At 44.6% G+C, this 20,589-nt stretch overlaps 1 pseudogene; it reads left to right on the forward strand.

Annotated features, from left to right (window-relative positions):
* The first annotated feature begins 5,693 nt into the window (after window positions 1–5,693).
* Window positions 5,694–7,014, forward strand: LOC145516392 (ribosomal protein eL22-like pseudogene; annotated as a pseudogene).
* The last annotated feature ends 13,575 nt before the right edge of the window (window positions 7,015–20,589 follow it).

A 20,589-nucleotide genomic window follows, 5' to 3' on the forward strand; every position in this document is an offset into this window, starting at 1 on the left:
TTATTTTCTTTCAAATTAACTTTGCTTGCAATTAAGTTTAAGAAACCAGCAACAAAAGGAGTCTTGGCCCGAGGTCGTTTACTACGAATACGGATTAAGGAATCTTCCCCGGTTTAAGGGGAAAGATTCCTGCAGGGCTAGGGGAAGCGTTCCCACAGCAGAGGCCAAGGGGGAGTAGGAAGCTGCTTTCGACGGCTGTGGATGGTGACAGCATCGGCCTTCCTCAACTTGACGACCCATGTGCCTGAAAGAGTAAGGGTAACCTCGCTGAAATGAACTCATGAGCGTTTGGGCTGAATTCCACAGTCATGACATGAAGCTGCTGTACAGTTACAGTTTATCCAGAACACTCATAAACATAATCTCATTTACTAAGAACTTTGTGAGAATTTTTTCATTAAAATTAAGTTTTTATTACAAAATTGGTACACTTTCATTGTAAAAAACAACAACAACAGAAAGAAGAGTCAAAGTAACATTAATTCACCCAGAGAAAGCACAGAAAACACCTCAGTATCTTTTCTAGTTTTCGTTTTTGTTTTTCCTTTGCAAGAGGCCTGAGTCCCAACTTTGTCACTGAAATACTTTGAGATCTTGACCGAGCTTGCACCAGCCTATGTTGTACTATCTACAAAGCTAGGTGGCAGGTCCCCTTTCACGCTCACATTCTTGAACTCCTCTTTTTTTGGTCATCTGAATCCAGGATGCTGTTCTCCAAGAGCCAGTAGAAAACCTAAGAGCAGGCTTGCTGTCCCTGCTGTTCTGCACAGGAGACAAAGACCCTGAGGCCTTGTAGCTCTAAGTGTGGGCCATAGACTACCAGCATGGGCATCCCCTGGGAGCTCAATAGAAATGCAGACTCTCAGGCTCTACCCAGATCCACTGAAACACAAACTGCATTTCAACAAGACCTGAAGCGATTCTATGCCCTAGGTAGAGAGGCAAAGCTTTAGAGAAGGGGTGGGGTGGGGGGTCGGTGAGAGGCAAAGTGTTACGTTATTGATCAGAGACCGCAGAATAATTTCCAGAAGCTTCCTGTTTCTGAGCAAGAACCCCAACCAGAGATGGCTGCAGAGAGAGATGGCTGGGGTAGAGCCCTTCACATTTACCCTTGGGTATACTTTACAGTCTTGGAATCTTAACCTTTCAAATGCATCTCATCTCATGTTCCCTGTCTGATGGGTGTGACTGTAACAGTGACTTCAATGAGAGTGTATCTGAAACCATCTTGAAAGCTGGTGTGTCAGAGCCTGGCCAGGAACCCAGGCTCCTGACTCCCTGTTGAGCCACTTCAGAGACCTTGGGCTCTGGTCTCTGTAAACTCTAAGCAGCAGTCATTTGCCTAAATACGGATTAAGCTTGGCAACTCTAACCCCAAGTCTGGGCTAGTTGGGATTTAGGAGAAAAATAAAGCTCACTTCTTAGGACCCAACAGCCAGCAGGAAGAGCTGAAGGATCTTCCAGTAAAGCAGTTTAAGGGTCCCTTGAACAGCCCAAGATTCTGAGTTCCCTAATGAATCTTCCCCCTCCCATCCCCACAGTCCCCCCATCCCCACCCCAAATACACACAGCTTTCTAGAGAATTTAGTTTCTGTGCTCATCCTGTTCCTGAGAAGTGCTGACTGCTGGGGCTGGCATGACAGGATAACTGGGGGGGTCGGGGGGGGGAGGGCGAGGGGGTGGGGTGGAGAAGGTCCCTGATGAAAAGTGGTTCAGACAAGGGGCATGTACCAGACTGGGTTCTCTTCCCAGGATCACAGAGCAGCTCAGTGGAAGAACCAGGACTCTGATCTCAGTGCTCACATGAGTTTTCAATAATATAAATAAATAGGAATATGATGTGTGTGTATAGAGCTTCTACAGAGCTAAAGGGACACATGACTTAACCCAGATCTCATAGCTGTAAGTGTCCAAGCCTGACTAAAACCTATGCCTCCCTCAAGGGAGACTACAGTTGATTGTCATCCTCATAAAAAGCAATGTGGAAATGGAAGTAATCAGATGGGGATGGTGGTGAAAGTGGGGGTTGAGGGATGGGGAAAGAGTGCAACTGGGTGAGGGGCCTCCATTGTATGGATGGGTAAAGTGAGCCTGGGATCAGCTAAACATATAGCTTAGAACTACCCAGAGGGAAGGCAGTGTGGCTAGTGCTTTTCAGCCCAAACTGAGCAGTGAACTAAAGAAAAAGCAGGGCAGACAGATAGTGCAGAGGGAGGATGGGAGGCCCTCTCTCTTCTCTCCAGGTAGAGGCCAAAGCTAGCAGAGCTCCTGGGGTGGAAAGGACAACTGCTCCCTGTGGAGCTCCCCATACCCCTCTGCCAGCCCCACAACCCCTCTTCTGAGAGCTGAGGCTCAGATTTCCAGCTCAGCCCAGAAGGGTTAACCAGGTGCAGAGGCCCTGGGGATTAACTGTCAGCCCCTCCCAGGGTGAGGAAGGGACTGGGAGCTGGAATCAGGGTGGATCTCTGCCCTGGTCAGAACACCGGCTTATCTCAGTATCTGAGAACTTGGACCAGCTTCCCAGCTATGATTTTTCATGCATGGAGGCAATCAGCAACCAGAGATGAAGTGTGAGACGCACAGCCTCATACAACCCAACTCTCTCCTCTGCTCTCATCCGCCTGTAGCCAGCCAAGCCCGCCTCTGGATGTTGCTACTTCCACCCCCCATTCTGCCCACACTGCCAGCCTCACTTCCAGAAGCTGAGCTCAAGTCCTGTGGGCGCAGGCTCCCTTTTGTGTGTAGCAGAGAGCCCAAACTCCTCACTTGGCACTTGGGACCCTCCATCATCCTTATGCCAACCCTCTTCCTGGCCTCATCTCCCACAGTTGCCCTTCCTACACCTCTAGGCTCCAGCCAACACCCCACTTGCTGTTCCTAGACACCCCTATGTGTTCCAGTCACCTTGAATTTGCTTTGACCATTACCTCGCCAGGAATCACCTAATCCTATCTTGCACCTCCAAGGACAGAACCCAGCAGGAGCCTCCATCATCCCTCTCCTGGATCATAGCACCAGCCTCACACACAGAGCTCCCTGATCCCTCCACTGCTCTCCTCACTCATTCCCCACAGCAGCCAGTATGTGACTCAGCTCAAACACGAATGGATCATGTTATTCTGTTGTGGAGGTCCAGACCTCAGGACAAGGGAATGAGATTAGGAGCATGGTGTGCTCGTGATGCAGCCTTGTGAAGGGTTTCTTTTTTTTTTAATTATTTATTTATTTTTGGTTATGCTGGGTCTTTGTTACTGTGAGCAGGCTTTCTCTAGTTGCAGCAAGCAAGGACTACTCTTTGTTGCAGTGCATGGGCTTCTCATTGCAGTGGCTTCTCTTGCTGCAGAGGGCAGGCGTACAAGTTTCAGTAGTTGTGGCATATGAGCTTAGTTGCTCTGAGGCATGTGGAATCTTCCTGGACCAGGGATCGAACCCATGTCCCCTGCACTGGCATCAGACTCTAATCCACTGTACCACCAGGGAATTCCAAGGGTTTCTTACACTATGAGAAAATTATACTTAATATGAGCATTTTCAAAATTTCCCCCTCCCATGTAACACTTTCCTTTTATCCTAAATTTCATCCAAGCTTCATACAACTACTTAGCATTGGGGCGTGCTCACATTTTCTCTGTACTGGTGCTCAAAAGAAAGAACAGTGTCCTGTCAAGGGAACTGGACAAAGGGGTCTTGATGGTAGAGCTGAGATGCAGCATATGAAGGACAACTGAACAGTGGGCAACCCTGGAAGAAGTAAAACAATATGCTCTCTTCCTGGCTTATTCAAGAAGAAGGTGTGCCAGATACTGATAGTTGTCTACCCAGTCATTCTGCCCCCCTCTCTGCTCACAAGACCCTGATTTTGTTCAGGTTGCAATTGGTCATGTGTTGTAGGGGATGTCTTACCCATTGGAGTGCCCACTGGCTCAATCTAGACTTGTCTAAAGTAGACATGGTGATGATTCCATCACTCCTGCCAGTGATTATTGAGAAACAGGCCCAGGATACTTTTCAGGCCAGTGAGATGTCCAGAAAAGTCTGCTCAGGACTTCTGGGAAATACCTCCTTGTTTTTAAAGCAACAGGGGGAAAGAAATAGCCATTTTCTTCCTCTTAATGTTGTTACAGTGTGACTCCTGCAAGTGTGACAGACATGTTGGGCTCGGAGGGTACCAGCCTAAGAGAACAAGCCAACCTGCTGAGGATGGCAGAGCCAAAAGGTGGAAATAACCTGGGTACCTAATGATATCACTGAGCTACTGAAAAAACCAACCCTGGAACGATTCATTATATCTGTGTGCGATAACAAACATCCTGCCATTTAAACCTCTTATCTTTGGTCTCTCTGTTACTTGCAGCCAAATGCATCCTAACTAAAGAAGGTGACCCTTTTGGAGGCAGGAAAAAATTGATTCTTGGTTTTCCCTTTGAGATTTCCTTTGCCATTCTTATATTTAAAAAAAAACAAAAAACGTACAGCTGAAAGGTAATCTAATCTTACCCCTTGATTTATAGAAGGATAAAACAAGGTTGGGCTTTCCCAATGGCCCATCAGGTAAAGAATCCGACTGCAGTGCACGAGACACAGGAGACATGGGTTCAACCCTGGGTCAGGAAGATCCTCCAGAGAAGGAAATGACAACCCACTCACGTATTCTTGCCTGGAAAATTCCACAGACAGGGGAGCCTGGTGGACTATAGTCCATAGGGTCACAAAGAGTCAGACATGACTGAGCACATAAATAAAGAAGGTGACTTTCCACAGCTGTACAAAGAGCTAACATCTTAGATCCTTGTCCAGGGCTCTCAGCACACCATCATTATCCAAGAGTGGCTGTGTTCATGCTGTACCAAGAACTTCCACACATGCTCTCCTTTAGATCTTCACAACTGCCCTGGGAAGTAGCAGGTTTCAGGTGCATTTTTTCAGATGAGAAAAGTAAGGTCCAAGAAGAGAGGGCAAGCTCAAGGTCACAGACCTTTGGCTGCAAGGGATTCAATCCAGGTGTAACAAATTTCACAGCAAAATGAATCAAGCATGTGAGGATTTGTGCTCCCTGGATATGGGAACTGGGAGGCTTGCGTGTTGGTTTGACTGCAGCTTGGGGGAAATCCTTTCTCATTGACTAGGGTGGATCCTCCACACACCCCTGACTTACCTCCACAGGGCGTGTGAGGCTTAAAGATAAAGTTTGCAAAGTGTGTGGATCTGCTTGCTCCAGATCCTACAAACAGGACGCTTTGTGCCAAAGCTGAGGGGAACGTGGCTTAAAACGAGCTCTACCATCATGGACCTCTTTTCACCCTCCTATCACCCCACCCTAACCCACCCAGCTTCAGCCAGCGATGGTCCCACCAAGGCAAAGGCTGCAGGAGCAGGCCCGTGGTTTACAGAATACCTGGGAGAGGCTGTGGGCAGCTGGGTGATTTCCAAATTAATTGTAGGAGAAACCTAACAAAACAATCTGCAGGCTAAGCGTCCCGGGAGCTCTCCGTAAGACTGACAGCCTGGAATCCAGCAAGTACAATGCAGCGACCACAGACGGGAGGGCCTTTCCTCCTTTCCTCCTTGAGGGGAGGAGGGCCAACTTCCTTCCAACAGGGGCCCGTCTGGGCCTGCAGCCGGCCTGATAGGAGAGCAAAACCCCAGAACTGAAACAGGCTTTCCACCCAAACCCCAAACTATAATGAACATAAATGACTTTTCCGAAATACTACTACAAGGTTAGCTGGCCGGTGAGTTACATGCCCTGGCAGATAACTCACTTCTCAGTAAGTGGCTTTCAGGTCTCTCTCTCTTTTTTTTTTAATTTTATTTATTTATTTATTTATTTTGGCTGTGCTGGGTCTTCCTTGCTGTAGAGGCTTTTGTCTAGTTTCAGTGAGCAGGGGCTACCCTCTAGCTGCAGTACTCGGGCTTCTCATTGAGGTGGCTTCTCTTGTTTCAGAGTATGGGCTCAAGGGCGTGAGGGCTCAGGAGTTGTGGTTCCCATGCTCTAGAGCACAGGCTCAATAGCTGTGGCATATGGGCTTAATTGCTCCGCGGCATGTGGGATCATTCCGGAGGGATAGAACCTGTGTCCCCTGCATTGGCAACTGGATTCTTTACCACTCAGCCACCAGGTAAGCCCTTTCAGGTCTCAGTTTGAAGATTTCCTCCTGAATCTATCCTCAGGAAACTTGGGCTGCCCCCCACTACACACAAATGCACGAAATGAATCCAGAGTCTGATATACTGTTGGTAAGGGTCAAATCTGAACACTGTTTGGTACTTTCCTATTTTCTGAGCAGTTGCCTACCTTTGTCACAAATGCACTAGTTCAAATCCTGGCTCCAGTGCCTGGGCAAGTCTCAGCCTCAACTTCCTCAGCAGTAAAATGGGCACAACAGTGCCTTCCCTCTCTGATACCAGTCACAATGGCTAGCAGGGGGCGGGGGGCACTATCTAATGCTTTCAGTCTCCACAAACTCCCCTGAAAGGTAGTGGCCCTGAACTAGAATAGGAGGAGCAGTTTGAAGCCAGGCAGTTGGGCACCAGAATTTCTAGGTGATAACATTTTGCATCATGAGGCTCCTGGGTTAGAGGAGCACTAGGCTAGAAGTCAAAAGACTCAGGGCTGCTCTCTGATTGCGTGGCCAACCTTCAAGATGGTGCCGAAGAAAGACAAGGAAGCCTAAGAAGTCAACCTGGAAGTTTAATTTGGATCTTGATCATCCAGGAGAAGATGGAATTTTTGATTCTGGAAATTCTGAACCATCTCTATGTAAGAAGGTTAAAAATGAATGGAAAACCTGGAAATCTTGGGAACATTGTTTGCACTGAATGCTTCAAGAATAAACTCATGGTTGTTTCTGAGAAACAGTTCCCTAAAAGGTATCTAAAATATCTTACCAAGAAATACCTTAAAAAGAACGATTTTGGTGACTGGCTTCAAGGGTTGCATCTGACAAGGAGACTTATGAACTTCGTTACTTCCAGATTAGTCAAGATGAAGATGGACCTGAGTCTGAGGAGTAGTGAAGCCACCCCTTTAAGGCTTTGCTTGCCAATAAAACAAATGAAGCATACAAGACAAAAAAAGATCCAGAAATTGACTTAGTTTATCAGTGAATGGAAAACATTGTACTCAGTGTGTTTCTAAATAGTCCACGGGTAAAAGAGAAAGTCTAGGAGTGGGGGGAGAAATTAAACATGGAAGTGAATGAAAATGAAAATACAGCATACCAAAAGTTGTGGGAAATAGCAACAACAATAATGCTAAGAGAGAAATTTATAGCACTAAAGGCATACATTGTGAAAAAGGGAAACTCTCAAATCAATAACCTAAGCTTCCACCTCAATAAAATAGAAAAAAAAGAATACAGTCAGTAATATTATAACTGTATGGTAACAGATGGTAACTAGACTTATCAGGGTCATTATTTTGTAACATACAGAAATCTCAAATCACTTACATACCTAGAACTAACATACTGTTGTAGGTCTAATAGGCTGGAAGGAAAGAAGGAAGAATCAGGGAAGGGTGGGAGGGAGCAATAAAGAGTTGAAATCATTGAAACTGAAGACAGAAAAACAATAGAGAAAATCAAGGAAATAAAGAGCTAGTTCTTTGAAAAGATGAATAAAATGGACAAACCTCTAACAAAACTGATTAAGGAAAAAAGACACAATCACCAATATCAGGAATGAAATGGAAGCTATCACTACTACCCTACAGACATCAAAGTATAATAAGGGAATTCTACAAACAACTAAAAACACATAAATTTGACAACTTAGATAAAATAGACCAATGTCAAAAAACAAAAAATACCACAACTTACTCAATATGAAATAGATAATTTGAATAGTCTTATAAGTATAAAGGAAATCGAATTCATAATTTTTTAAAACTCCCAAAAAGAAATGCCCAGGCCCAGATGATTTCACTAGAAAATTCTACCAAAATTTTAAAGAAATAATACCAATGACACAATCTCTTCCAAAAAATACAAGAGGAAAAAATACGTCCAATTTATTTTCTATAAAGCTAGTATTAACCTGAAGAAATCAGATTAAGGTCTTATGAAACAACAACAATAAACCAGTATTTCTCATAAATATAGACAGAAAAGTCTTCAATAAAATATTAGTGAACAGAATTCAGTGATATATGAAAATAATTATATAGCATAACCAAACACAGTTGACTTCAGAGGATGTGAGGCTAGTTCAATAGGCAAAAATTAATCACTACAATCCACCATATTGATAAACTAAAGAAGAGAAAAATCACATAATCATATCAATCACTGCATAAAAGGCATTTGACAGAATTAATATCTACCACAATAAAAACTCTCAAAAATATAGGAACAGAGGGGTTCAACTAGAACCTCAACTAGGGCCTCAACTAGACAAAGAATATCTACCAAAAATCTACAGCTAACATTATACTTAAGACTGAATATTTTTCCCAAAGATGAAGCTCAAGGCAAGATGTTCACTCTCATCACTCTTATTCAACATAGTACTGGAAGTTCTAACCAGTACCAAAAAAAAAGGCTAGAAATTAAGAGTTACATAGAATGGAAAAGAAGAAATAAAACTGTCTCTATTTTCAGATGACATGATTGTCTACAATGAAGATACAAGGGACTCTACAGGGAGGAAAAAACAACAACAAAACTCCTAGAACTAACTAATAAGTGAGTCCAGAAAAGTCTACAAGCTATAAGACAAACATACCAAAAAATTATATTTCTATGTATTAACAATGAAAGTGTGTATATCAAAATTAAAAATATAATACCATTTATAATCACTCAAAAAAAACAGGTGGTAAATCTAACAAAACATGTACAGAACTTGTATGTTGAAAAGTATAAAATACTGATGAAAGAAACCAAACAAAGTCTAAACAAACAGACAGACCATATGCAAGGCTGAAAACTCAACATATGAAGAAGTTGATTTTTCCCAAAGTAGACATACAGGTTTAAAGTAATTCCTATCAAAATTTCAGCATGAGTTTTTACTGATACAGACAGGATCACTCTAAAATGTATGTAAAGGCAATGGAACTAGAATAGTTAAAACAATTTTGAAAAAAGAGAGTATATTTTCAGTCAGTTCAGACTGCTATAACAAAATGCCAGACTTGGGGGCTTATAAACAATAAAAAAAATTATTTCTCACAGTTCTGGGAAATAGATATCTGAGATCAGGGTGCCAGCATAGCCAAGTTCCAGTGAGAGCCCTCTTCCAGGTGCAGACTTCCGACTTCTCATTGTATTCTCACATGGTGGAAAGAGGACAAGAGAGCTCTCTGGGGTCCTTTAATAAGGACACTAACTTCTTTCATGAAGGCTCTACCCTGACCTAATGACCTCCAAAAGGCTCCATCTCCTAATACTCTCACATTGGGAATTAGGATTTCAACATCTGAGTTTTGAAGGGACATGAATATTTAGTCCATTTCAGGGAGAGGAATCATTTAGCCAATTTCAACACTTCTTATATCCTATAGTATTCAAGACCATATTGGTATTGGTAGAGGGACAGACACACAGATCCATGAAAAAGAATCAGTTCAGTTCAGTCGCTCAGTCGTGTCCGACTCTTTGCGACCCCATGAGCTGCAGCACGCCAGGCCTCCCTGTCCATCACCAACTCCCGGAGTCTACCCAAACTCATGTCCATTGAGTCAGTGATGCCATCCAACCATCTCATCCTCTGTCGTCCCCTTCTCCTCCTGCCTTCAATCTTTCCCAACATCAGGGTCTTTTCAATGAGTCAGCTCTTCACATCAGGTGGCCAAAATATTGGAGTTTCAGCTTCAACATTAGTCCTTCCAATGAACACTCAGGACTGATTTCCTTTACGATGGACTGGCTGGATCTCCTTGCAGTCCAAGGGACTCTCAAGAGTCTTCTCCAACACCACAGTTGAAAAGCATCAATCCTTCAGCACTCAGCTTTCTTTATAGTCCAACTCTCATATCCATAAATGACTACTGGAAAAACCATAGCCTTGACTAGATGGACCTTTGTTGGCAAAGTAATGTCTCTGCTCTTTAACATGCTATCTAGGTTGGTCATAACTTTCCTTCCAAGGAGTAAGCGTCTTTTAATTTCATGGCTGCAATCACCATCTGCAGTGATTTTGGAGCGCAAAAAATAAAGTCAGCCACTGTTTCCACTGTTTCCCCATCTATTTGCCATGAAGTGATGGGACCAGATGACATGATCTTAGTTTTCTGAATGTTGAGCTTTAAGCCAACTTTTTCACTCTCTTCTTTCACTTTCATTAAGAAGCTCTTTTGTTCTTCTTCACTTTCTGCCATAAGGGTGGTGTCATCTGCAAATCTGAGGTTAATGATATTTCTCCCAGCAATCTTTATTCCAGTTTGTGCTTCATCCAGCCCAGCGTTTCTCATGATGTACTCTGCATATAAGTTAAATAAGCAGGGTGACAAGATACAGCCTTGACGTACTCCTTTTCCTATTTGGAACCAGTCTGTTGTTCCATGTCCAGTCTGTTGCTTCCTGACCTGCATACAGGTTTCTCAAGAGACAGGTCAGGTGGTCTGGTATTCCCATCTCTTTAAGAATTTTCCACAGTTTATAGTGATCCACACAGTCAAAGGCTTTGGCATAGTCAATAAAGCAGAAATAGATGTTTTTCTGGAACTCTCTTGCTTTTTCGATGATCCAGCGGATGTTGGCAATTTGATCTCTGGTTCCTCTGCCTTTTATAAAACCAGCTTGAACATCTGGAAGTTCATGTATTGCTGAAGCCTGGCTTGGAGAATTTTGAGCATTGCTTTACTAGCGTGTGAGATTAGTGCAATTGTGCAGTAGTTTGAGCATTCTTTGGCATTGCCTTTCTTTGGGATTGGAATGAAAACTGACCTTTTCCAGTCCTGTGGCCACTGCTGAGGTTTCCAAATTTGCTGGCATATTGAGTGCAGCCCTTTCACAGCATCGTCTTTTAGGATTTGAAATAGCTCAATTGGAATTCCATCACCTCCACTAGCTTTGTTCATTGTGATGCTTCCTAAGGCCCACTTGACTTCACGTTCCAGGATGTTTGGCGCTAGGTGAGTGATCACACCATCGTGGTTATCTGGGTCATGAAGATCTTTTTTGTACAGTTCTTCTGTGAAAAAGAATAGAGAACCCCAAAATAGACCCACACATAAATAACCAGCTGATTTGGGACAAAGGTGAAAAAGCAGTCCAACAGAGGAAAGACACCCTTTTCAACAAATGGTGCTGGAGCAACAGGACATCCATAGGCCAAAACAAAGAAAGAAATTTGATCCTCAATCTAAATCTCATACTTTGTGCAAAAATTAACTTTACATGGATAATGGACTTAAACATAAAATGTAAAAGTACACAACTTTTAGAAAAAAATGGGAGGAAAATCTTTGGGATGTAGAATTAGGCAAACAAAAAGTTCTTAGAAATGACACAAAAAAGCATAATGCGTAGACGAAAAAAAATGCTAAATAGGACTGTCAAAGTTACAAACATTTACCTAGGAAAGACTTTGTTAAAAGGAAGAAAAGGAAACAATCCAACTACAAAATGGACAAAAGAGATATTGCACCAAAGAGGATACACAGATGGCAAATAAGCACATGAAAAGATGTTCAACATCATTAGTCAATAGGGAAATGCTAATTAAAACCACAATGTAATATTGCTACATATCTATCACAGTGACTACAAAAAAAAAAGTGACAACACCAAATGCTGGCAGGGAGTTAGAAAAATTAGATCAGTCATACAATGCTGATGGGTATGTAAAATGGTACTGCTGCTCTAGAAAACAATTTGGCAATTTCTTATAAAGCTAAATAGGTAACAACCATACAACTCAGCAATTGCACTCAGGGGCATTTATCCCAGAGAAATAAAGACTATGTTCACACTAAACTTCCTATGGTAACTAGCCTCCTGACTTCTAGTAGAGGGCTCATTCCTCTACACCCACTTCCACACCAGAGCTGCCTTTAAATTCCATTCTCTTGAGCATGACTAGTTTGTTAAATGTGACAGGTGAAAGTCATTCAATCCAGGGCTGCCTGGATGTGCAACTCCAGGGTCACCATGCACATAGTACAATACTGTCAACTCTCATCTCAGGTGTCTGCTTTCACTCCGAGAACATCTCCTTCAAGGCACATGACATCCAGGCCAACTAACCACGCTCTGACATAGCCAGGAAGGAGCAGAGTAGGGAAAATCTTGTCTACAATGGGTTCTCAACTCAGCAAGTCCACCCTATTCCTTCTACCCTTTGCCAGTAAACAAATGGCAAGAAAGGAGAAGGGACCTACTCAAGACAATCCACCAAGTCAGTGGCAGTACAGGACTCCGAGCTGTCAGCACTAAGCTGGTGGCAGAGGGGCTCATTCACCCATCTTGCATGGAAGCAGCCCAGGGAATTAGCACTGATGCCAATGCCCCATTCTGGAGCTCCTGACACCTCTTCTTGGACCTACGCCCTTTCAAAAGGAGCATTTCAAATAGGAGCCATCAACACTTACAGAGGGTGGGTCATAATCCATAGAGGATCACTAGCTTCACCCAAATGATGGGCCATCCATCGGCACCTCCCATTCTTCCACCAATTATCTATCTGCTAATTATCTGGGATTAAGACTTGACACGGAGCAACATGGTCATTAAACACATATTTGCACGGCTTATTCATGTTAGTGGGGCTGCTCAGTCTAACTGGACACGCCCACAATGCTGCATAACACATTTATATCTGGTTGGCTATCAGCAGCCAATAAAGGACTGCAGGATGTGTTTCCTTCCTAAGGGACTTGGCTCTCAGCAAAAGCTTTTTGCAGGCAAGCTGGGTATCTTGGCTTTCTGGCAGTACTGACTGGGGCTTAACTCAGAGCACGCATTCAATCACTTGTCAGATATTCATTAGCTCGAGCACTGTAGCAGCCACAACACTGGCTCCAGGAGATTTTATAAAGGTGAATGAGACACTGTTCCTGCCACCGCAGAGTTTACCACCAATCAAGGAAACACATGTAAGCTGAGAGAGCTAAGGGCCCTGAGAGAGGGGTAAACAGCATGCCCTGTGAACACAAGACCAGGAGAGATCTGTTTGGCCTAAGAAATCGAGGGAGGCTTCATAGAGGAGGTGGCATTTTCAGCACAGAGACAGATAGAGAGAGGAACTAGAAAAGCAAGGGCCCAGAGATGTGCCAGCAGAATGGGGTGTGACTTTATGTGGATGGCACACATGCCATAGGTGGGAAGGAGATGCCCTGGGTCATATCACAGAGGGCACTGAACGTACTGCTAGGGTTTGGAAATGTTTCTGCTGGTTATCAGGAACATGGAAGGAATTTTGCTTTGATGTGGTGGGTGGAAGGGTGTTGGTAAACTTTTAATTGAAGTATGGCACACATACAGAGAAGTGCAAACATTTCACAAACTGACCACACCTTTGTAAACAGCATCCAGCTAAAGAAAGAAATCATTACTAAAAACCCAACAGCCCTCTTTCAGGAAATACCCAATCACAAGAGAAAACAGTATCCTGATCTTAACATCATAAATTAGTTTTCCCTATTTTATTGTATTTGGCTTCTTTCACCGAACACAATGTTTTCAAGACTCATCCATGTTGCCATATATAAAAGTAGTTTGTTTTTCATCTTTATGCTAATATCCCATTGTATGAAGATATGACAATTATTAATATTAATGAGCATCACGTAGTTTCCAGTTTGGGGCTATAAACCTTCTTGCATATGACTTCTGTACTTTCATGGATGTGCATCTGTTTGGTACATATCTAGGAGTGGAATTGCTGGGTCATAGGGTATGCATGGGCTTCCCGGGTAGCTCAGCTGGAAAAGAATCCGCCTGCAATGCAGGAGACCCCGGTTTGATTCCTGGGTCAGAAAGATCCCCTGGAGGAGGGCATGGCAACCCACTCCAGTATTCTTGCCTGAAGAATCCCCATGGACAGAGGAGCCTGGCGGGCTACAGTCCATGGGGTCGAAAAGAGTTGGACACGATTGAAGTGACTAAGCACTGAACAGGGTATACATATATCTACTTGAATAGATACTACTAGTTTTCTACAGTTGTTTTGTCCATTTACACACCCACCTAACACAGAGTGTAGTGCTTAGAAAAGGGGCAGCTGGCACACAGGAATCAGCCAGGAGGCCAAGCAATACAGCCCTGGGGAGGGATAATGAAATCAGTCACAACAGAACTGGAATTTAAAAAGGCTGATAAAAAGAGGCACTAAAGGGTGAAACACATCGGATGTGGCGGCAACGGAGAAGTATACTTGAGAGAGAGAGATAGAGAAAGGTTCCTGTATGGGGTGGCTGGTTGGGTGAGGGGTGTCAGGTTTGAAGGCAGAAGAAAAACATCTCAGTTTGGACACATTGTATTTGAGACGCAGGACTGACGAGATGATGATGTCCAATAAACTGCTGGCTACCTGGTCTGTTTGCTAAAGGATGAGGTCAAGGCTGGCGACACAACGTTTGAATTTATCATCACAGAGACAGGAATTGAAGCCAGGGGTGTGGCTCAGGTTTCCCAAGGGGGCTGTGTGGAATGCAGAGGAGGCTGAAGACCAGCCACCCACCTTGAGGGGATGAGCGGAGGCAGAGGAACAACAAACAACATCACTTCCCTCTGAAACGGTGGCTGGGGCTGTGAGGCGTGAGTCAGGCCCTCCGAGCCCCAGCAGCATCTTGGGGTCCGACTCACCAGCCACAGCTTCCTCCTGAATGAACTTGCATCACTAACCTCAAGGCTGCGTTGTGAAATCCGCATCAGATTGCGTACCTCTGGCGGCGTCCTAGGGACAGCGGGCACCAAAGACTCATAGCATCTCGGGGCTGGGAGTTCTCTTCCCACCGCCACAACGGCTCTGCCAAGATGGTATCCAGCACCCCAGGCAGGAAACTCAAACTTCCCACGGCAGCCCATTCCACAGTTGAGCAAATGAGGCTACAAGAAAAACCTTCCCTTATAAATGCTATCTCATGGCATTGGAAGTCAAAGGAAGAGAAAACAGCGACCCTTCAATGGTGAGAACCCCGGATAAAGCAAGATGCAAAGGGCTTTGTATTCCGGACAATCTTTCTGCTAACGTGTCCACAAGCACCTTCCTGTTGGGGTCATGGCGCTCGACTCCTCACCGGAAGCTGCAGTGATTTCACTGCTGCTCGCACCTGGTCTGGGTATGTGCTCATCCGCTGCAGGCATTCCTCTGGCTTCATCAAGCAGTGAGTCCTGCCCTGGACGGTGGCCAGGATCTCAGGACTGAGGCGATGCATGCCACGGCACAGATCCACCAGGCTGGACACGCGGAGAGAACGAGAGGCGGCTGGCAGAGAGCGAGCCCACTGCGAGCACGGTGGGCACCATGCCATGTGGTTCAACATTTTTTTCTAAATATTTACCTGCACCCGCCCTGCGTGGGTCTCTGGAGAAGAAGAAGGAAGTCAGATAGGATTAAGAAATGACTTCCCCCATTCCCCATCTTGGGGAGATCCTTACAAGAAATGGGTATAGGAGAGCGGACGGTGGCTGAAAATAAAAAAGAATTTTTTTTTGGTTTTGCTTTCAGAAATTTTCAAAATACCCACCTAAGCAACCTCTGCATGATCTGAAATATGGAGATTTGGTTTCTGGAAAAGACATCAAAGGAAAACTGCCCTTGAGCCTTGATAGAGAGGGTCTCATCAGCCACTATTAACAACTGACAGCATGAACCTCCAAAGTGTTACCCTTGGATACACGTCTGCCGGCTGAAAAGACATGCCTCACTTTCTCCCGACTACAAACCATCCAGTCCATCAGACCACAGACAAGATTCTTAGGAATTTTCCAAAACTGGCAGACTTTGGAAGTGGCTAGCTTCTATTCTAGATGACAGAACAGGATTAACTTTCTGGTTCTACAGAATCCTTTTTCTTTCCCTTTGCTTTATATAGACACTCATCTTGCCTATTATTATACAGGACACCCTCTGTTTTCTCAATATGACTCCCATTATCTTCATCCTATTACTTTGACCCCCTATGGGCATAAGAATTACCTAATCCACAGGCATGGAATCCCACCCAGCATGGCATATGACCAGTAAAAGTGGTATGAGGATGGCCCATGGTCATGGGATGAATAGCTTGATATCACCTAATGAAGCTGGAGGCAGCCAGCCTCACAGAATACTGAAATGCCCTTCTAAAGGCACAACTGATGTACCAGGCAACACGCTGAAAGAACAGAGTGCCATTCTTCAGGATGCAGAGCATTTATTAAATCAGAGACCTCTATAGGTGTGTTCACCCCAGCAGGAAGGACAGATGGCCTGGGAGGCAGCAGTGGCTCCACCAACCATTAGTCCCAGCATCCTACTATATGCATCTTTGTGCTTCCCAGCCCAGCACCTCTGGGCTCTGCAGGTCACACCGGCTTAATCTCATATGAAGCTACCAGTATGGGAATATATATTACAGTTTATCAGCTGGACTTCTTGATTGGAACTTGTTTTACTAATTAGTGTTTTACTAATTTTCTCATCTTCTTGATTGTGGCGGTAGTTTCACTGGTATATGCCTATGTCAAAACTCATCAAATTGTACATTTTAAACAATTGTGCCTCATAAAGCTGTTAATAAAGAAAATTTGATGATATGAAATGCATGATCTCAAAAGAAAAAAATGTTGAGATTATTTCAGTAGAGAGGGTGGTAAAAATATAAAAAGTAGATGAGAAGAATCAAGAAATCCTTCATGGAAGAAATAACCTTAGGCATGATTCAAAATTGAAAGAAAGCACAAGTTGCTCAGTTGTGTCCAACTCTTTGCAACCCCATGGACTACACAGTCCATGGAATTCTCTAGGCCAGAATACTGGAGTGGGCAGCCTTTCTCTTCTCCAGGGGATCTTCCCAACCCAGGGATTGAACCCAGGTCTCCTGCATTGCAGGCGAATTCTTTACCAGCTGAGCCACAAAGGAAGCCTGATTCAAAATTAATAAAGTATATTTTTATGTGTAATTCTAACTACTGCCTTTAAAAGTTGGAATGCTTAAAGGCCTCGCCTACTCTTCAAATCAGGATAGGTTTGCATATGCAGGTTTTGGCAGGGCTTTAGGAGAGGGGAACTGCTGTGTGTAGTAAGGGAGAAGCATTATAATGCTGGGAAAAGGGGAGGCACCTGGGAGAGAAGAGGGAGGGACCAACAAGGTGGACACTGCAGGGGTGAAGGTGGGAGAGCTGAGAGCCCTTAGAGGCACACTAACGCAAAGGATTTTGAAAGAAGGGAATTAATCAGAGAGGATTTTTAAGTTGTTTACTATGGTGTATGTTTATGGGCCTCTCTCTCTCTGGTCACTCCTACGCCGTCTTTTAAAAAAGGCTGCATTGTTCACAATTCTTTTATGTGTAAGTGGATTTTTCTGAGAATAATGAAGGGAGCAAAGGATGAGTTGTATGTCTGTGTTGATGCAAAGCAAAAACAGATTATGTGGAGAGGCTGGAGCTAAAGGCTTCAGTGTAAATCCCTGGAAATGAGCAAAAAATTCCAGAACTGAAAGAGTTTCAAAGTCTATGGAATTGATGAAGTTCAAGTTGAGATTTCCCAAGGGTAAAGAAGGATCCGGTTAATATCCAGGTTCTAGGTGGAAAAAATAGGAAATAGCATAAGATAAAAAACTGATATGATGAAAATGGAGAGCAAAAAAGGCCCAGAGAAGAGTGGAAGAATTTAGAAAAGCTTGAGGGACTGCTAGGCTGAGAGGCTATCCCCCTACCCGCCAACCACCACCCTAGAGAAACTGAGGATGAGCCCCCAGCAGAAATTGAGGGTTTTTCTTACCTGTCTCTCTTCCCAGTTTTCTAAATTAACTATCTTGGCCCAGAGAAACAACTGAGATGGGAACTCTGAAAGAAGTTCACGTGAAAGAAGACACTATCATCTTTGTGGGAGAGAGAGGCTAGAACAGAGACCAGTAGGGCCTTTGTCCAATACCCACAGACCACCTGTTTGGTGGTGTAACTGGCTCTGGGAAAAAACCCAACCATGCAATTCAGGGGCCATGGATTTGATTATTAAGAGAATTTAGAAAAACCGAAGAACAGTCCTCAACACTGGTTCATTAGTCATATCCCACCCCAACCCTGCATCCAGGTGTCTTGGCCAAGCCTTTCCTTTGTGTTAGAGCTGATCTAAACAGCAATGCTGAGCCTCTAATCAGATGCTGAAGCCACAGTGCTGTCATGGAGCAGAACCTCACCTTCTGGAGCAAATCCTGTCTGAGAGTCTGTCCCTTTGTTCAGGAGAGGTCTACCAATGGAAGAAAATCAACTGGGGACCCCACACAGACTTTTGAGATTTCAATATACATATATATTTTATCTATTTCATAAATGAATAAAATAGAAACATAGAGCTCTGTTAATGCAATGTAGAAAGATTTATCTGTGAACAATGATTTGCCTAAAGAGGGGAGAATAAGAATTGAGTCCAAGCCCCTCATTCTTTTCTTGTTTTTCAGCATCAGTGTGGAGGGAGGAAGAGGAACCAAGAGGGAGTATTTGGTAGGTAAGGTTCTGACTATTCAGTCCACAGCACTCAAGGGTTAACCTTAATCTCTCCTTTCCCTGAGACCCAGGTAGACATCCACAGTCTGCTAGAGCTCAACCCTCTTAGAAAACAAAGCCCTCATCAGAGTCACGGGAAGGAGTTAAAACCAAGCACACTTCACTGGTTCCCTGCTAGGTCCGCCCTGGGAGTGAAGAACGGTGGAGCTGGCCGGTGGGTCTTGCCCACCAGGTGGCAGCGTGAGACACAGTGGAATGGATATCCCAAGGCAGACCTTTTGGGTCCTGATTTGGGACAGATTGTTTTAACTTTTCTAAGGCTCAGATTCCTCCTTGAGTTACACTTGACCTTCATCCCTCACAGCGTGGTTGTGAGGACTAGATGGGATAAAGTATAAAATGCTATCCCATACTTGAGCCTGTCTATTGTTGTCACTGTTTGACCTTACATGCTAATGCTTGGAGCTCTTGAAGTCTAGTCGCCCAAGAGCCTCCCTCAGAGGGCAGTCCCCCCCCCTCCAATCATTTATTCATCTACTCTTTGTTCCTTTGTTCATTTACACAAAATTTTCCCTTTAACAAAAACACTGAGTATCTGCGATATATAAGCCACTGAGCACAGAGCTGCGCTAGATTCAAAGATGCATCAAAAGCCTCCCCAATTATCTAGAAGACTGGTTCATTTGGTTTTGCTCAGTCTCCTATAAGATTCTTTTCTCCTTCCTTCCCTACATGTGACCAAGTCTTCTGATTTCCTAGAATCTTCCAGAAAGGAGTGCACATGATATGGGACCTGCTTGCTCTTTGGGAAAGCAGGTATTGATGAATCGCTTGTCTTGTCCCCCTCTTCCTAGCATGGATTCTGTGATTGCAGGGCCCCCGTGCAACCGTAGTTGACACGGGAGGGTAATTCTACAGGGAAGGGAATGTGAGAGGAACCCTCCTTGAGGAATAAAAGTAGCATCTTCAAGTCAGTGATATGGAGAATGTGACTCCTGCCCAGCCTCACATCCTGGTCCTGTTCCCAACCATAGTTTATACATCCTGTTTTTGCAGCCATCTGGGCAGGCTTCTTGATGAGGACAGTTTGTGGACGATATCTGCTGGGAGCATCATGACAGGGTGATTGTAGCAGTCACCTTCCAATGTCTGGGAGGTTGGGAAGTTGCAGCGGCCTCTGCATTCCTTTGCCTTCCACAGCTCAGAGCCCTCCCCTCCCTCAGAGGTTCCCTGTCTCTGGGGAACTCAGCCAGCAGGTGTGCTGAGCTGGTAGCCTATCTTCCTCAGCCCTGACCTCCAGGGGCTCCTGGGGACACAAGTCAAAAAAGAGCTCATTTCCGAATTATGGAGGAGAGAGAAAAAGAGGAAGCAACTTACCAAGCAACTAAGGCAGACTACCAAGGAAATCTCCCAGGACTACTTCAGAATCTCTTGCGGACACACATGACACCCGTAGGCTCCCAAGCCCCGTACAGCATCATATACAAACCACAGGGGCTGCAGTCCTCGGCAGTTCCCAAGTCCCAAAGCTCGAAGGGACTCTTTGCAGCAGAAATGGAGCCAGCTCTTTCAGGGTCTCCCCTCTCTGCATAGTGAGCCCCTGGGGCTACTGTCCTGGCCTTGGGTGGCTGATCCCCACTAGTGTCTCTCTTTGTCTTATTCAGTAGACTCCCAGTCCATATTCAGGCTAAAGAATCCCCACTGTAGCCCCAGTCCACTCTGATCTTGAATCCCACCCCAACTCAGGCCTACATTCAACCTCTCTCCTACTCTGTCACCCCAGAGAGGGCCCGTGCAGTGTCCTCTGAACCCCGGGATTAAGTACAATCTCTCAGGCCTAACTCCCAGAGCGGCACTTATAGCAGCAGCAGCTGGAACTCTTGGTCCAAAGATCTCAGGAAAACTTTCATCCTCTTACTCCCAACGTTCCTCAGTGTAACATGGCCTCTCTGCCCCAAGTACCAGGCTCCATCCTGGCTGGAGAATCTCCTAC

Source organism: Giraffa tippelskirchi, chromosome 1, assembly GCF_054371585.1.
Source record: "Giraffa tippelskirchi isolate mGirTip1 chromosome 1, T2T-mGirTip1v1.2.pri, whole genome shotgun sequence".
NCBI classification, from domain to species: domain Eukaryota; kingdom Metazoa; phylum Chordata; class Mammalia; order Artiodactyla; family Giraffidae; genus Giraffa; species Giraffa tippelskirchi.